This window comes from Rutidosis leptorrhynchoides, chromosome 4, assembly GCF_046630445.1.
Source record: "Rutidosis leptorrhynchoides isolate AG116_Rl617_1_P2 chromosome 4, CSIRO_AGI_Rlap_v1, whole genome shotgun sequence".
NCBI lineage: Eukaryota > Viridiplantae > Streptophyta > Magnoliopsida > Asterales > Asteraceae > Rutidosis > Rutidosis leptorrhynchoides.
In genome coordinates, this window is record NC_092336.1 from 247,875,602 (window position 1) to 247,893,159 (window position 17,558).

Genomic DNA, 17,558 nt, shown 5'->3' on the forward strand with positions numbered 1-17,558 from the left:
ATACCGCGGATTTAGCTTCCCGCGTTTCCCAAAACGGATTACACCCTTCCAAGGTGCGACTTTTAACATGACGCGGTCACCGACTTGAAATTCAAGGTCGTTGCGTCTTTTGTCGGTATAGCACTTTTGACGACTCCGGGCCGTCCGAAGCCTATCTCGGATTTGAACGATCTTCTCGGTGGTTTCGTGAATGAGTTCGGGTCCGGTGATTTGTACGTCGCCTACTTCGGCCCAACAAAGAGGAGAACGGCATTTTCGGCCATATAACGCTTCAAAAGGTTACTCGCGTGATAACTATTATTGTAAGAGAACTCGGCGAGAGGTAAGTGCTTGTCCCGAGCTTTTCCAAAATCAACCACGCAAGCTCGTAACATGTCCTCCAAGGTTTGAATTGTGCGTTCGCTTTGTCCATCGGTTTGGGGATGATAGGCGGTGCTCATGTCTAAACGCGTTCCCAACGCTTCTTGCAAGGTACGCCAAAATCTAGAAACAAAACGGCCATCTCGATTGGAGATAATCGATAAAGGTACACCGTGTCGAGCTACGATCTCCTTAATGTAAAGTTGTGCAAGTTTCTCCATTTTGTCGATTTCTTTCATAGCGAGAAAGTGTGCGGATTTGGTGAGACGGTCAACAATAACCCAAATGGTATCATAACCGCCCGTCGCTTTTGGTAACTTGGTGATGAAGTCCATCGTTATTCTTTCCCACTTCCATTGCGGGATTTCGGGTTGTTGAAGTAACCCGGACGGTCTTTGGTGTTCGGCTTTGACTTTGGAACATGTCAAACACTTGGCAACATAAGTAGCTACGTTCCTTTTGATGTTCGGCCACCAATATTGTTCTTTAAGGTCGTGGTACATCTTATTGGCACCAGGGTAAATCGAGTATCGTGACTTATGGGCTTCATCTAAAATAAGGCTTCGTAGGTCTCCATAGCTAGGCACCCAAATCCTTCCGGCGTAATATCGGAGTCCGGTCTCCCTAATTTCGAATCGAGAGACGAGAATGTTCAAGAGCTCGTGTGAAACGTTTTCATCCTTGAGAGCCTCATCTTGGGCTACTCGAATTTGGCTATTAAGGTTGGTGTGGATGGTGATGTTTAAGGCTCGGACACGAAGAGGCACCGCTCTTTCTTTTCGACTTAAGGCATCGGCTGCTACATTTGCCTTCCCGGGATGGTAACGAAGCTCGCAATCGTAATCGTTTAAGGTTTCAATCCACCTTCGTTGTCTCATGTGTAGTTGCTTTTGGTCGAAGATGTGTTGGAGACTTTTGTGATCGGTAAAGATAGTACTCTTGGTTCCATAAAGATAGTGTCTCCACATTTTAAGTGCAAAGACAACGGCTCCGAGTTCGAGATCATGTGTCGTGTAGTTTCGTTCATGAATTTTGAGTTGTCGAGAAGCATAAGAAATGACTTTCGTTCGTTGCATCAACACACACCCAAAACCATGTTTCGAGGCGTCGCAATACACAACAAAATCATCATTGCCTTCGGGAAGTGACAAGATAGGAGCGGTGGTTAGCTTTGTTTTCAAGATTTGAAATGCGGATTCTTGTTCGGTCGCCCAATTGAATTTATTTCCCTTGTGAGTTAAAGCGGTTAGAGGACGAGCAACCAAAGAGAAATCCTTGATGAATCTATGGTAGTATTCGGCGAGACCCAAGAATTGACGAATGTGAGTAGGAGTAGTAGGAGTTTCCCATTTACTAATGGCTTCGATTTTCGTTGGATCGACTTTAATACCTTGGTCACTTACAACATGACCAAGAAATTGAACTTCCTTTAACCAAAATTCACACTTGGAGAATTTGTCATAGAGTCGTTCTTGTCTTAAAAGTTCAAGCACAAGTCGGAGGTGTTCCTCGTGTTCTTCTTCGCTTTTTGAATAGACCAAAATATCATCGATGAACACGATAACGAATTTGTCAAGATACGGCTTGCACACGCGGTTCATAAGATCCATGAACACCGCCGGTGCGTTAGTGAGACCAAATGGCATTACAAGAAATTCATAGCTACCATAACGAGTTCGGAAAGCGGTTTTGGAGACATCTTCCCCCTTAACCCTTAATTGATGATAACCCGAGCAGAGATCGATTTTTGAATATACACAAGACCCTTGTAGTTGATCAAAGAGGTAATCGATGCGAGGAAGAGGATATTGGTTCTTAACCGTCAATTTGTTTAGTTCACGATAATCAATGCACATTCGTAGGGATCCGTCTTTCTTTTTAACAAACAAAATCGGAGCGCCCCAAGGTGAATGGCTAGGTTGGATAAAACCACGATCAAGTAGTTCTTGGATTTGACTTTGCAATTCTTGCATTTCGGATGGAGCGAGTCTATATGGTGCACGTGCTACGGGTGCGGCTCCCGGAATAAGATCGATTTGGAATTCAACCGATCGATGAGGTGGAAGACCCGGCAATTCGTCGGGAAATACATCGGAATAGTCACTAACAATTGGCACATCATCAATGTGCTTCTCATCGGACTCGACTTTCTTAACGTGAACAAGGATCGCAAAACAACCCTTACGGAGTAGTTTTCTAACTTTAATGCATGAAACGAGGTTGAGTCTGGTGCAACTCTTATCGCCATAGACGATCAAAGGTTCACCATTCTCGATAGGAATTCAGATTGCGTTAAGATCACAAAGGATGTGAGATTTCGTTTTGGCTTGCCAATTCATACCGATTATTACATCGAAGCTTCCTAGTTCCATGGGTATCAAGTCAATTTCAAACTCATTACCCAAAATGTTTAACGTACACCCCCGGTAATATGTGTCGGCACTCAATAGTTTTCCGTTGGCCACTCTAATGGTATAAGTGGTATCTAGTGGAAGTGGTGGAGTATTAAAAGAATGAGTGAAAGTCTTGGATACAAAACTCTTATCGGCACCCGAATCGAATAAACAAGTAACATAAGTGTTGTTGAGGAGAAACGTACCCGTGACTAATTCATTGTCATCTCTGGCTTCCTCGGTGTTGATGTTGAAAGCTCGTCCGCGTGTGTTGGTGTTGGCTTTCTTCTTCGGACACGCATTTCTAAAATGACCCGTTTAGCCACATTCATAACAAGTACCCGATTTTGGTGCATTGGGCACCTTTTGAGCGACGGGGGCGGCACTTCTACAATCGTTGGCCACATGACCACCCCTTTGGCACCGGTGGCAAAATAGATTGCTACATTCACCATAGTGGTGTTTGTGGCATTTGTTGCAAAAGGGTTTATTTCCGCCATAACTTTTCTTGGCGTCGGAGGTGAAAGGCTTTTTGGTGAAGTTGTTGTTGTAGTTGTTGCTTGATTGGGGGGCTTCCCATTTTCTTTTGTTGCCGCCCGATTTATCCTCGGCCTTAGGTGCCGGAACTACGATTTCGTTAACCGTTTTGATCAATTGGCGGGCCATGTTCAAAGCTTGTTGTAGGTTAGCGGGTTTGGATGACATCACTCCTTGTTTGATGCTCTTTAGAAGACCATCCATATATAGTTCAACCCTTTGAGATTCGGGGTTCACGAGGTTGGGACACATCAAGGATAGCTCGGCGTATCGTTGATTGTAGGCCTTGAGATCGTTTCCGACCGCCTTTAAAGTTCTTAGCTCTTGTTCGAGCTTTCGGGTTTCTTCATGAGGGAAAAATTCGACGATCATCCTTTCCCTCAAATCGGCCCAAGAGAGGGCGTGAGCTTCATCGGTACCCACCGATTGTACATACGTGTTCCACCACGTGAGGGCGATACCGGCAAAGGTGTGGGTGGAATATTTGACTTTATCTTGGTCTCGACAACCGCTTATGCTAAAAATGGTTTCCGTTTGTTCGAACCATCGAGTGAGTACAACCGGTCCCCCGGTTCCATCAAAAGTGTGAGGTTTGCACCCCATGAAGGCTTTGTAGGAGCACCCTTCGCTTGAGTTACCGGCCCCTTGATTGTTGTTGTTGTGGTTGTTGATATTGTTGGAGGAGTGATCGGCCATGGCCGCTTCCACGGCGGTGGCTATCATTCGTTGTAGAGCTTGTTCGGGAGTCTCATGGCGTGACACACGACGAGGAGGCATTGTTCCTTCAAAATACAAGACCGTTGATTAGTATTCTTAATAATACTAACCATGATATGGAATAAGGATAGAGAGAAATTTTCCTTGACTCGCCTTAAATTCTTTATGTCATAATGTCGGAATGTTCATATGAGTCACCGTAATATAATCCCGGAAATTATATTACCCTAATTCATATGTGCATTCGACACTAATTCATATAGTCAAGGTGGCGCGTCAATTAAATCAAGTAACGTGAGATTAAGATTGAATCAGAATTAGATATGATAGACGAGTTCGAGTATAATGCACAAGTAGTCAAGTAATTCCTACTTCAAGTCTATATGCCGGTTGTAGTCTAGACTCACTAATGTACCCTATGACTAGGGGTCGACACCAATGAACTCTAAATCCCTACAACCAACGCTCTGATACCATCTGTAGCGATCCGACCAAATCATGTTTGACGGCGCCGACTACTTAATTCCCGTTGCGTGGTCATAAGTCTTTATCATGACGTTTGACCAAAATATGTCGCATTCATTTCATAAGTAAAAGGATGTTTCAAGTTTACAAATTTAGTTCAAAGGACTAGTTACATTACAAAGTTTAACGTACGAATGAAACCTATGCGACACAATTTAAAGTAGTCAAAAGACGCTCCAACTATGCATGTATACTCGACATCCAAGCAAGTATCAAAAAGAGTGCGGAAGCATGTATCAAGTAGCTTTCAAGGACCTGAGAAAACATATATAAAACTGTCAACGAAAACGTTGGTGAAATCATAGGTGTTTTAGTAAACGTTGCATTTGAACCACAAGATTTAATATAATATGATTATCTAAATCATTTGCATTCCAAAGTTGTTATTTGTTTCGCGGGCACCCAATTATCAAACTTAACTGTTTTACACCCTTTGCGTAGTGTTAGAACATACACTAGACCCGAAAATATATTTCATCCACTAACGGTAGCGAACCGTCCGAATGAGGCTCGTCAAGCCCATGTGATCACATAATATAAGTTCACGTTTACACCCTGCAAGTGTAACTAATGATAATTGAATTGAGGCTTTTTGTTCAAACCCGTACGTGGAATGTTCGTTTTCGTACTTGTGTTCAAAGTGTAAAAGTATGATACGTATATGTTTCTCATCCCATAGTTTAAAGCATAAAAGTTGTTTGAAAGATGGGACTACGATCTCACCTTGAGTGCACGTATGAAAAGTACTTCACAAAGTAACGTGTGCGAAGGATAGTGCTAGTCTTGACCTAAACAAATAGGTCGTATCAATAACGGTAAACACGATAGGTCAAAGATGTTCAATTAGTCCTATGGCTCGTTACGACTCGATTATGTAGCATGTGAATCAAATTGTCAAGTTTCATGCAAGATACAAGTATAGAAACAAGTTAGGAAGGTTGTATAATCATTTGGTTAAGTTTGACAAAAAGTCAAACTTTGGTCGGTCAAAGTCAACGAAAAAGTCAACACATTCGGGTCGGGTCCCGAACTATTTTTCTGAGGTTTTTATTCATATATAAACATGTTAGAACAAGTCTCATGTGAATCGGAGGTCCATAGGGTGCCAAACATTTTTCATATAATTGACATGTAGGTCAGAACCTGAACACGGCTTAGGCCGCGCCACGACAATACACGGGAGCTGGTACCTGGTCAGTCTCAAATGTCCAAGTCTCAATTCAAAACACTTTCAAGCATAACTCGCAAACCGCGAATACTTAGAACTCGTATCTTATATCGTTAGAAAGGTAATTTGACAAAGAACACAACTAAATACATTTCACCAACCAAAAACGTTATTTGTAACAATCGGCTTTTCAAAGTAAATGATCAATTAATGCACACATTTAATACTCAAATTTGATAAGTGCACATTTATGATTCGGGCATTTAATGCATACATACAACATGCCGTTTTGTAGGTAATCGAGCATGCAATACAACTAACTACTTACTAACAATAATTCATGGCATTCAATGCATCAAATATTCATTTCAAGCTTAACAAACCCTAACCCAAATTCACCAAAATCACTAATCAAGTTTATGGAGTTTTCTCAAGCAACCTACACATGAAATTGAAGCTAGTGATGTTAGGAATACATTTAATACATGCATTTATGACATTTAACATCATTCAAATAACCAAATCACCAAATCAAACACACCAAAGTTTATGTTCATGCTAGTTACTTCAAATAACAAAATCGAACATATAAATCATATATTCATGTTAGACTTGAGCCATAGACACTAATTAACAACTTTATAAGTTAAAAACATCAAGAACACCAAATCTAGTGATTTTAGAAAGTTACCCAAATGTAATGAAGTCGGTATGGAATCGAAGAGGAAGTTGCAAGGATTCCAAATATGTAATTTGTTTTGCAAGACACCCGCTAGCTTGGATTTAGATGATGATTCTTTGAAATGAAGATTGAGAGAAATTTTGAAAGTATTAAAAGAAAATGGAAATGAAATGAAAAAGGAAGTGGGGAGGTGGGGTTGACTAGTCAAAACTAGTCACCTCTTTGGCACTTTGGCGAAACTAGTCCCTTAAGTTCGGTTGCGGTTGCGTGAGTTATCTAAACAAGATGTTTTTAAAACGCGTATTAACGAGGGATGTCATAATCATATAACGGAATTTAAATAGTTAAACGGAAAAGTAAACAAAAAAAGGCGGGATGTTACATATAAAAGCATGTTAGAACGATTACATAAGTGTTTGGTTAAGTTTGACTAAAAGTCAAACTTGGTCAAAGTCAAATTCAAAGTCAACGGGGTCGGGTCGGGTCGGGTATCCGACTATTGCACATATAAACGCAGTCATATATAAGCATGTTGGCAAAATTTCATGTTAAACGGAGTTGCGAGTAAGCGGGAACGAAACTTGAAAAATCAAAAAAAAATGGGACAAAAATATTCTCGCTATAGCGAGATTTTGTGCACACCAGGGCTCGCTATAGCGAGGCCTCTGGTTTCAGGTGCTGTTGCTGAATTTTCAAGTGCACGAACCAAGCTTCTTTCAAACACAACTAATGAACCGTAAACATTTAAAACACGTATCTTATATCGTTGAAAAGGTAATTTAAAGAGGAATACAACTAAACACATTTCATCAATCAATTCCATCATTAACAACAATGAAAACCTCAATAAATGATCGTTAAATGTTCAAAATCGAAGTTTCAAGTTCATAAAACGCATTTCTTGACTCGGGAATCCAATTTACACATACGATATGCCGTTTTGAAGGTAATGAAACATACAATACAACTAAACACTTACTAACAACGTTTCATGGCATTCAAATCATCAAAAGTCCATTTTAAGAGCTATCAAACCCTAACCAAAACTCACAAAATCAATATTCATGTGTTTGAAGTTTTCTTAATCAACCTATACATCAAAACGAAGCTAGTGATACGAGTAACACAATTAAAACATGAACTTTAACAATTTAACAACATTTAATCACCCAAAACTCAAGATTAAGCACACCCATTTCAAATGTTCAAACTAGTTACTCAAAACAACAAATCGAGCAAACAAAACATGTATTCATGTTATACTTGAGCCATAGACATTAATTAACACCATTTCAAGTATATAAAACGAATTTATAGAAATCTACTGTTTTTAGAAAGTTAACCAAACTTGATGAAATTGGTACCAAAATGTAGAGGATGAAGAGTGGATCACGAAAATGTAATTTGTTTTGATGTTTGCTTCTTGATTCGGATTTGGATGATGAATTAATGGAGAAGATGAAAATGGTGTTCTTGAGTTTGAGAGGATAAGGGATGAGGAGGTGGAAGTATCAAATGAATGGGTGGTGGAAAGTGGGTTGACTAGTTGACCTAGTCAACTAGTTTGCCTACTTGGCAACTTCGGTCCCTCGAGTTTAAAGCGGGTGCGGGAATTAACCAAACGAGTATTTTAAAAATGCTCGAGTAAACTAGTGATGTTAAAATTAAATAACATGAATATTAAGAACGTTAGTCAACGAAAAATACGATTTTAAATAACGAAGGTATTATTTTAAAAAAAAGACGGTGTTAAAAATAAATTTAACGAAAAAACGCGGGATGTTACATTACCTACACCTTAAAAGAAATTTCGTCCCGAAATTTAGTTGGAAGTAGTAGTTGTCGTTTCTTCCTCGAAATCTTGCGTTGCCAACTCTACGAATGAGTGAAGGTACTTCCTTGGGCATTTCAACGAACTTTGACAGTCGGGGTTTTTACGTCATTTTAAAGTTTGGTTTTCACGATTCACAATTTCAACCGGTTCTCCTAGGAAGTGAAGTTTTCATCGATAGTAAGCTCATCGAAAGGAATATCAAGTTCTTGTTCGGCCAGACACTTCTTTAAGTTTGATACGTAGAATGTAGGATGAACGGAGACTCGAATGAGTTGGAAAATCTAAACGGTTAGTAACGGGTCCAAAACGCCCCAGGATTTTAAAAGGTTTTGTGTATCGCGGATTTAGCTTTCTACGTTTCCCGAAACGGATTGCACCTTCTCAAGGTGCGACTTTTAACGTTGCGCGGTTACCCACTTGGAATTTTAAATGTTTACGTCTAACATCGGTGTAGCTCTTTTGGAGACTACGGCCGTTTTGAGTCTTTTTGGATTTGAACAATCTTAACGGTTATTTCACGAATGAGTTCGGGTTCGGTGGTTTGATAATCATTTACTTGGTTCTACAAAAGGAGAATGACGTTTCCGGTCATATAAGATTTCAAAAGGTGTGACGTTAAGACTTGAATGATAACTATCGTTGTAAGAGAATTCAGTTAAAGGCAAAGGCTGTTCCCAAGTAAATTTGAAGTCGATAACACAAACTCGTATTATGGTTTCCGAGGTTTGAATCGTATGTTTGTTTGGTCCTTCGGGTTGTGGTTGATGTGTTGTACTCAAGTCTAAACGTGGTCCCGAGGCTTTTTGTAAGGCACCCCGAAATTTAGAAGTGAAACGAGGATCTCGATCCGAAACGAGGTACAGTTCTTTTAAGATACATTTGAACAAGTTTGTTAGGACCTGAAAACATTTGTTGAAACAAGTTTCTGTTTCTCAAGAATTTCGCGTCGCGGAAGATTTATCGTTTTTAAAAACGTTTATTAGAGTAAGTTTCTTATCGGGTTCTGAAAAACGTTCGTTAGGACTATTCACCCTCGTGGCGAATACTAGTATAACGTGAAGAGTCTCTCTCTCCATTGAGGGTCTCCATAGAGGGTTTAGATAAAAGATCTCGTTATGCGGAAGTACAAGTGTAATGTGAGAGAAGTTTCCGCCTCGATGTGAGCATAACAAGCATATTGTAGTTCGCCGATAAAACTGTGCGAAAACAAGATAGTGTACACGTGTAACATATGTTTGAAGTTGAAAGAATTTGTCATTCATTCAGAAGCATAAATATGGTTCGACAATAATCGACGATGTGTCCCAGGTATGGTTGTTATCAATATTCTCGGAGTTTTCGGATGATTAAACAAGAAAAAAGAAGTCATGTACATGGCACATGGTGGTGATTAGGTTGATCGAGTCCAATCACCATCACGAGTCATTAGAACTTTGATATGGCTTACCATAATATAACCACGTTGATCGAGTGTCGTTATATTATGCTAACTCATACCTTCATTCCCACATCACTCCATAAAATCAAGTTCAGGTGATCGTGAAGATTTAAAATGAACAAAGTGTAACGACGTCTCTAACGTGGCTCGTATTAAATCGAAAGAATTAGTGCAACTCTAAAGAAGCGTTTCCCGAGGGAAGTGTATAAATGATTGTTCACGTCAATGCGGTTCAAGTCAGACAATAATGTCTTTAGGTACGAAAAGAGTAACAAATCATGATAACGAATAGTACGTAACCGTAGTGGTAAGTAGTGACGACGATACTCACCTAGAGTAGTGATGGTAGTAACAAGAAGTGGTAGATAGTAAGGAACACCGGGTGACACCGATAGTAAGCTGAGACGGTGACGAAAAACAATCTGGGAGACAGAGTTCCCGAACAAGCGTGACTAATGAAGTCGTCGTCATCCTTACGCGCGTGAATCTTGAATTTACGTGTGTTACCAGAAAGTTGCATATATATATATATAATACTTTTACGTTCAATTATAAGGAAAGACAAAAGCTCAAATAGTAATAATGATTTTACCTAGATTTGAAATGTGCAGAGAAAATATATATCTCCTATTCTGCCGACACTTCTTCACGGTCCGTGTATCGTGCACTATTTGAAATCAGGGGCGGATAAAAGTCTTCGGAAAAATCCCAAAATTTTAAATTAAGTATCTTTATTTATTTAGGTCATTATGGTATAAAGTTTGGTCATTAACTATTAAACAAAAATTATATTAATTATTCACTCCCAACCCCCAAGTAAAATATAAAAAGTTTTAAAATTTGACAAACAACTTCTAGATATATTATTATTAAGCCTAAAATTTATAAAACTCATTTTCGAATCACCGTTTATTTTAAAATCACCTAAGTTTGAACTTAACTTATTTAAATAACCATCGAATGATAAACGAGTGCATCTATCGTTTACTAAATAAATTTGAAACTATATTTATATATTCAATATACCTTATTTATATATATATATATATATATATATATATATATATATATATATATATATATATATATATATATATATATATATATATATATATATATATATATATATGTTTTAAATAATAACTATTATATATTGTTTTATTTTACATAGTTAATTATATATATTGATACAATTAAACTCAAAGTGTATATTTTAATATTTTGTTAACGTTGACAAATTCTGTTCAAAAATCATTTACATTCAATATGCTCTATATAATTAACTAAACAGTTTTAAATATGAAGTTTTAAATTACCTTAAGTTCTTTCATATTAACTAAATCACATAATAGTTTAATTTATAATATATAATTATTTACATATACATTTCTATTTTCAAATAGTGGTTCGTGAATCGTCGAGAGCAGTCGGAGGGTAATTGCATACATGAAAACAGTTCAAAATTGTTGAGATTCAACATTGTAGACTTTGCTTATCGTGTCGAAATCATATAAGGATTTAGTTTAAATTTGGTCGGAAATTTCCGGGTCGTCACAAACGTGATGATTCACAGATCATAACGTCATCATGTGTCATGTTACGCGACTCTTACATTCTATCTAATATATAAACATATCAAGAACATATTTTCTTGATAGTCCTACCTTTTCTCTCGAATTCTGGTAATTTAACCAATCAAGATCGTGCTATTAAAATTTCCCTCTTAGAACGTTAGTCATGTTCATTCGAAACTTCATACCTACGAATTCTGGACCATATACCATACGTAAAATATAATAAAACTTAAGATTCAATCACAAATAAATACGTAAAAATATAATAACATTTCAAATTTGATTACAGATAAAACCGGTGAATAAAATTAATAATGCAGAATACGAGTTCGCATGATGAAAACTTGGTACCATTAAGAAGTTTGCCTAAGAGTGATTCAAGTATAATGCACAAGTAGTCAAGTAAGTGCTATCTATAGCAAATGTATGTCAGAATGCAATGGCTAACTATCCGGTTGTAGTCTAGATCCGCTAATGCGTCCTAACGACTCTGTCAGACACACTAATGCACATCCTAGATCCCCACAACCAACGCTCTGATACCATCTGTAGCAACCCGACAAAATCGTCATTGACGGCGCCGCTAACTTAGGTCCCGTTACGTAGTCGTAGTCCCTATATGAGACTCGTTTAACCAAAATTATGTCGCATTCATTTGAAAAGTACAAGACTTACAAAGTTTAGTTTACCAAACGGATCGACAACAAGTTTAAGTTTACAAAAGTATAATGTATAAATGAAATAAACTTGCGACATAATATAAGTTGAAAGTCACGGTTGCTATAAATAGCGTAAGTATGTAAACAATATGTTTGAATCCAAAGGTGCTATCACTAGCGTATGCATGTATGTATGCTTGACTCCAAGCAAGAAATCAGAGTGTATGCATGTATGCTTGACCCCAAGCAAGTATGAGTGTACGCGAAAGCATGTATCAAATAGCCATGTATGAACCTGAGAAACCTATAGAAAACTGTCAACGAAAAACGTTGGTGAAATCATAGGTGTTTGTAATAAACGTTGTTTTTGAACCACAAGATTTAGTATTCCCATAACGTTGATTATCAAAATCGTTTGCATTCCAAAAGTATTGTTCGCGAGCACCCAATTATCAAGACTTAACGTATCCTTCCATAGAACCCCATCACAATAGTGTTAGAACATACACAGTTTCTCCAAAATATATTTCATCCGTAGACGATAGCGAACCGTCCGAAATGAGGGTTTGTCAAACCCGTATGGCCACACAATATAAGTTCTCGCTTACACCCTGTAAGTGTAACTAATGATAATCGAATTGAGGATTTTTGTTCTAACTCGCTGTGGAATGTTTGTTTCATCGTACTTGTGTTCAAAGTATAAAAGTAAGTAGTACAAAATGTAACAAAGTATATGTTTCTCAGCCCACAATTTAAAAGTATAAAAAGTTGTTGAAAAGGTGGGACTATGATCTCACCTCGAGTGCACGAGTATAAATGTACTTCACAAAGTAAACATGTGCATGAAAGTTGCTTAGCCTTGACCTAAACAAGTAAGTTGTATCAATTAACCGGTTACGACACAAGGTCGGGAGAAATGTGTTCAATTAGTCCTATGGCTCGTTACGACTCGATTAGTATAGCATGTGAATCACGTTGTAAAGTTTCATGCAAGAATCAAGTATAAAAGCATGTTAGAACGATTACATAAGTGTTTGGTTAAGTTTGACTAAAAGTCAAAATTGGTCAAAGTCAACGGGGTCGGGTCGGGTATCCGACTATTGCACATATAAACGTAGTCATATATAAGCATGTTGGCAAAATTTCATGTTAAACGGAGTTGCGAGTAAGCGGGAACGAAACTTAAAAAATAAAAAAAAATTGGGACAGAAATATTCTTGCTATAGCGAGATTTTGTGCACACCAGGGCTCGCTATAGCGAGGCCTCTGGTTTCAGGTGCTGTTGCTGAATTTTCAAGTGCACGAACCAAGCTTCTTTCAAACACAACTAATGAACCGTAAACATTTAAAACACGTATCTTATATCGTTGAAAAGGTAATTTAAAGAGGAATACAACTAAACACATTTCATCAATCAACTCCATCATTAACAACAATGAAAACCTCAATAAATGATCGTTAAATGTCTAAAAGCGAAGTTTCAAGTTCATAAAACGCATTTCTTGACTCGGGAATCCAATTTACACATACGATACGCCGTTTTGAAGGTAATGAAACATACAATACAACTAAACACTTACTAAAAATGTTTCATGGCATTCAAATCATCAAAAGTCCATTTTAAGAGCTATCAAACCCTAACCAAAACTCACAAAATCAATATTCATGTGTTTGAAGTTTTCTTAATCAACCTATACATCAAAACGAAGCTAGTGATACTAGTAACACAATTAAAACATGAACTTTAACAATTTAACAACATTTAATCACCCAAAACTCAAGATTAAGCACACACATTTCAAATGTTCAAACTAGTTACTCAAAACAACAAATCGAGCAAACAAAACATGTATTCATGTTATACTTGAGCCATAGACACTAATTAACACCATTTCAAGTATATAAAACGAATTTAGAGAAATCTAGTGTTTTTAGAATGTTACCCAAACTTGATGAAATTGGTACCAAAATGTAGAGGATGAAGAGAGGATCACGAAAATGTAATTTGTTTTGATGTTTGCTTCTTGATTCGGATTTGGATGATGAATTAATGGAGAAGATGAAAATGGTGTTCTTGAGTTTGAGAGGACAAGGGATGAGGAGGTGGAAGTATCAAATGAATGGGTGGTGGAAAGTGGGTTGACTAGTTGACCTAGTCAACTAGTTTGCCCACTTGGCAACTTCGGTCCCTCGAGTTTAAAGAGGGTGCGGGAATTAACCAAACAAGTATTTTAAAAATGCTCGAGTAAACTAGTGATGTTATAATTAAATAACATGAATATTAAGAACGTTAGTGAACGGAATATATGATTTTAAATAACGAAGGTATTATTTAAAAAAAAGACGGTGTTAAAAATAAATTTAACGAAAAAACGCGGGATGTTACACTAAACCGTAAACCCTAATTTTGCAAACCCCTATTGCTAAACCCTGGATATAGGGTTTAGGGTTGGTTAAAGGTTTAGGATTTAGGGTTTAGGGTTTAGGGTTAAGGGTTAAGGGTTAAGGGTTAAGGAAGTCAATCACATGTGATGGAATAGTTATGACTACATGTGAGAACAAGTGATTGTCGCGCTCTCATTGGTCCATTGGATTTCAAGCCCAATACCACATGAGTGGTGTATGGGGGATGTGAGATGTAGACAATCCTTCCCCTATCTGAGAATAAAAACAAGTCATTTCTCTACCCAGAGTGGAACACTCTAAATGGTAGAGAAAGTCATCCCCCTCTCTATTCGACAGATAAGGAGATTGCTTCCGAATGGACCTCCGGCTTTAAACTAGTAAATTAAAAATTAAACATAAAATTAAAAATAAAAATAAAATTGAGACACCATGAAAATGGTATATAGCAAAAAGAAAAACCATGAAAATGGTATAATCAAATTTTCATGGGTTTTAAAGCCTGAATGAAATTCAATTTAGGCTCTACGAGGCAGTCAAGTCGCCAATAGGACGACGCTTGATGTTGCCTCAATTAATAGAGCCGAAATGACAATGGAAGCAGAACTCGAAAGGCATGTCAGGTGAAAGCTGTTGCACAAGCAAAGAGCCAACCACCATAACAAACCAAGCACCACTCATGCACTTTTACGGTAGACATCCCCAAAACCATGCAACTAAAAGAAAACCAGCTAAGCTCAAGGGCAGAGAAGGTCGTACTCAGCCATAATAGCCTCAAGATGCATCGAACGATGCGATGATATACATAAACAAATATAAGCATATATATATATATATATATATATATATATATATATATATATATATATATATATATATATATATATATATATATATATATATATATATATATATATATATATATATATATATATATTGTTTTGATCAAGAGGGAAACACTTTTTTGAGGGAAAGTGGGGGAAAGTAATTTTTTTTCGTTTTTTTGAATTTCTTTTTTTCTAGCATCAAGATCACATGAAAATATGAAGATTTCAAAAAGACACTTCTTGATAAATGTTATTATTTTGGTGAAAAAACACTCGAAGAAATAAATGATAACATTCACTGCATTGAATGTTTTGCTTCTGAGTTTGTTTTTTAGGGTTAAAAAATTAGGGTTTAGAAATTAGGGGTTGAAATTTAGGGTTTAGTTATTAGGGTTTAGAAATTAGGGTTTTGGGTTTAAAAATTAGGGTTTTGGGTTTAGAAATTAGGGTTTAGATTGAATTTTTAACACGAACTGTTTAGGGTTTAGGGTTCCTTACAATTTAATTCATTCACTTTTAAATTACATGAAGAAAACCCTAATTCTCTCCCCAAACACACACGTTTACAATCAAATTCAACTTTCATCTTTTGTTTCCTAAATCGAACAATTTTAACGTAATTCTATGAAGAAAAATGCTTTCTAATTTCGATCCAAATTAAACATCAATATTAATCGGAGTTTATGAAGCCTCTGGGAGGGATCAATTTAGAACTGAACCTTCGTATTCCTTTGTATCGAAGGTAATTTTGGTACATTTTATTGAATTATTTGCATAATGATATTATGTTTATTTAATCGACTTGAATCTAGCTTAGTTCTCATTGCTTTTGGATGCGTAGGATTACGATGGTACAGTCGAGTTCTTTGTGGCTCCATTTATAGTTCGTGAATCTGAGACACAAGACACAAATGGTGTAAAGATAGAGACTGCAACTTGATTTGGTTGGTGCCTCGGCTGATCAATACAAAAATGTTGACATTGTTGTGTTCAACACACGTCATTGGTGGACTCATGATAAAACTGCCAAAGGGTATTAATCTCAATCTGTTATTTGGCGAAATTACTTTTCTTTCTTTGATGACACTGTTGTTTCTCACATAGCTAAGATGGAAAGTTTGCAGGAAAGATTATTTTAAGAAGGCAGCCATGTCATGTCTACAGTGAGCTTAACGTTTTAGTGGTGTTCCGTAACGCAATGGCAACATGGGAAAGATGGTTGATACCAATATAAATCCGAGCAAAAATATGGTCTTTTTCTGTGGTTACCATGCTTCTCATTTCAGGTAAATCGAATATAAGGTGGATAATTGGGTAGTTTGGTAACGGGTCATAATGGGAAGTTTTTGTTTGTCGTGACGTGTCCCAATACTACCTTTTGTCTAATACTTTTGGAATTTGTGAAAATTTAATGTTTTGAATGCGGTTACAGAATCAATAGTATTTGAAGGTTGACACAATTAGTTTAAATTAAAACGAACTAAGATGTTTTAGGCGTTAAAATATATTTATACTTACGACTGGTGATACGCTTAACCTTAACCTGAAAAACAGTACTAATCCTTATATATCACCCTTTTTTGACCCATCACCAAAATAATACAGGCCTGAAATGACTGTTTATATGTAAAATATATGACATTGACACGTGTTTAGATTAAACTCATAGAAATGATTATGTTACTTTCAAGCTATATGTTAAAACAACGATTAAATATTGTAACTTTGATAAAACTAATGTTTGAAATTGGTCTGAAAATTTTGATTTTTTATATAAAAGAGGAGGGCAGTGGAATTCTGGAGGGCAATGTGACAATGAAGTTAACCTAATAAAGAACACATCCTACTTATCACCGTATCCCGACAAGATGAAAGTATTGGAGAGGGTTCTAAAACGCGTTTCATATTTAAATATCACAAGATTGACAGATTTTCGAAAAGACGAACAACCTTCAACTCACAGAATGCAGCACTACTTAGAGCATGAAAGAATATCACCATTGCACTTTCAAGATTGCAGTCGTTGGTCTCTTCCTGGTGTACCTGATTCTTGGAATGAGATGTTGTATGCTGAGCTTTTATCGAAACAATACCAAAGTCAATAGCAAAAAAATTAAGTGAAAAATGATGAAAATACGGCCCGGGTCAAGGTCTGTGTTGTGTAAAGTTGTTTTGGTTTGATATGCAGATTTCAAAAATGTGAATTACCCCTTTTATTTTTGGTCCCGTGGAGAATAAATAGGAACAAATAAGCATATGAAATCCAAGAAGAATTATTTTTTGGTATTATTTCATCTTATTAATCTATTGATTTTGATATTGTTGACTTCTATATTACATAGTAAAAGAGAGCAGGATCCAAAGTATGCGGTGAGTTGGTCTTTCTGGGAGACACAAAGAGTTTAGTATTTGATAGTAACATGTTTTTGAGCTGATAGTAA

General features: G+C 36.9%; 1 pseudogene; it reads left to right on the plus strand.

The window, feature by feature from the left end:
- Positions 1–6,981: 6,981 nt before the first annotated feature.
- On the plus strand, positions 6,982–17,516 carry LOC139841541 (protein trichome birefringence-like; annotated as a pseudogene).
- Positions 17,517–17,558: the final 42 nt, after the last annotated feature.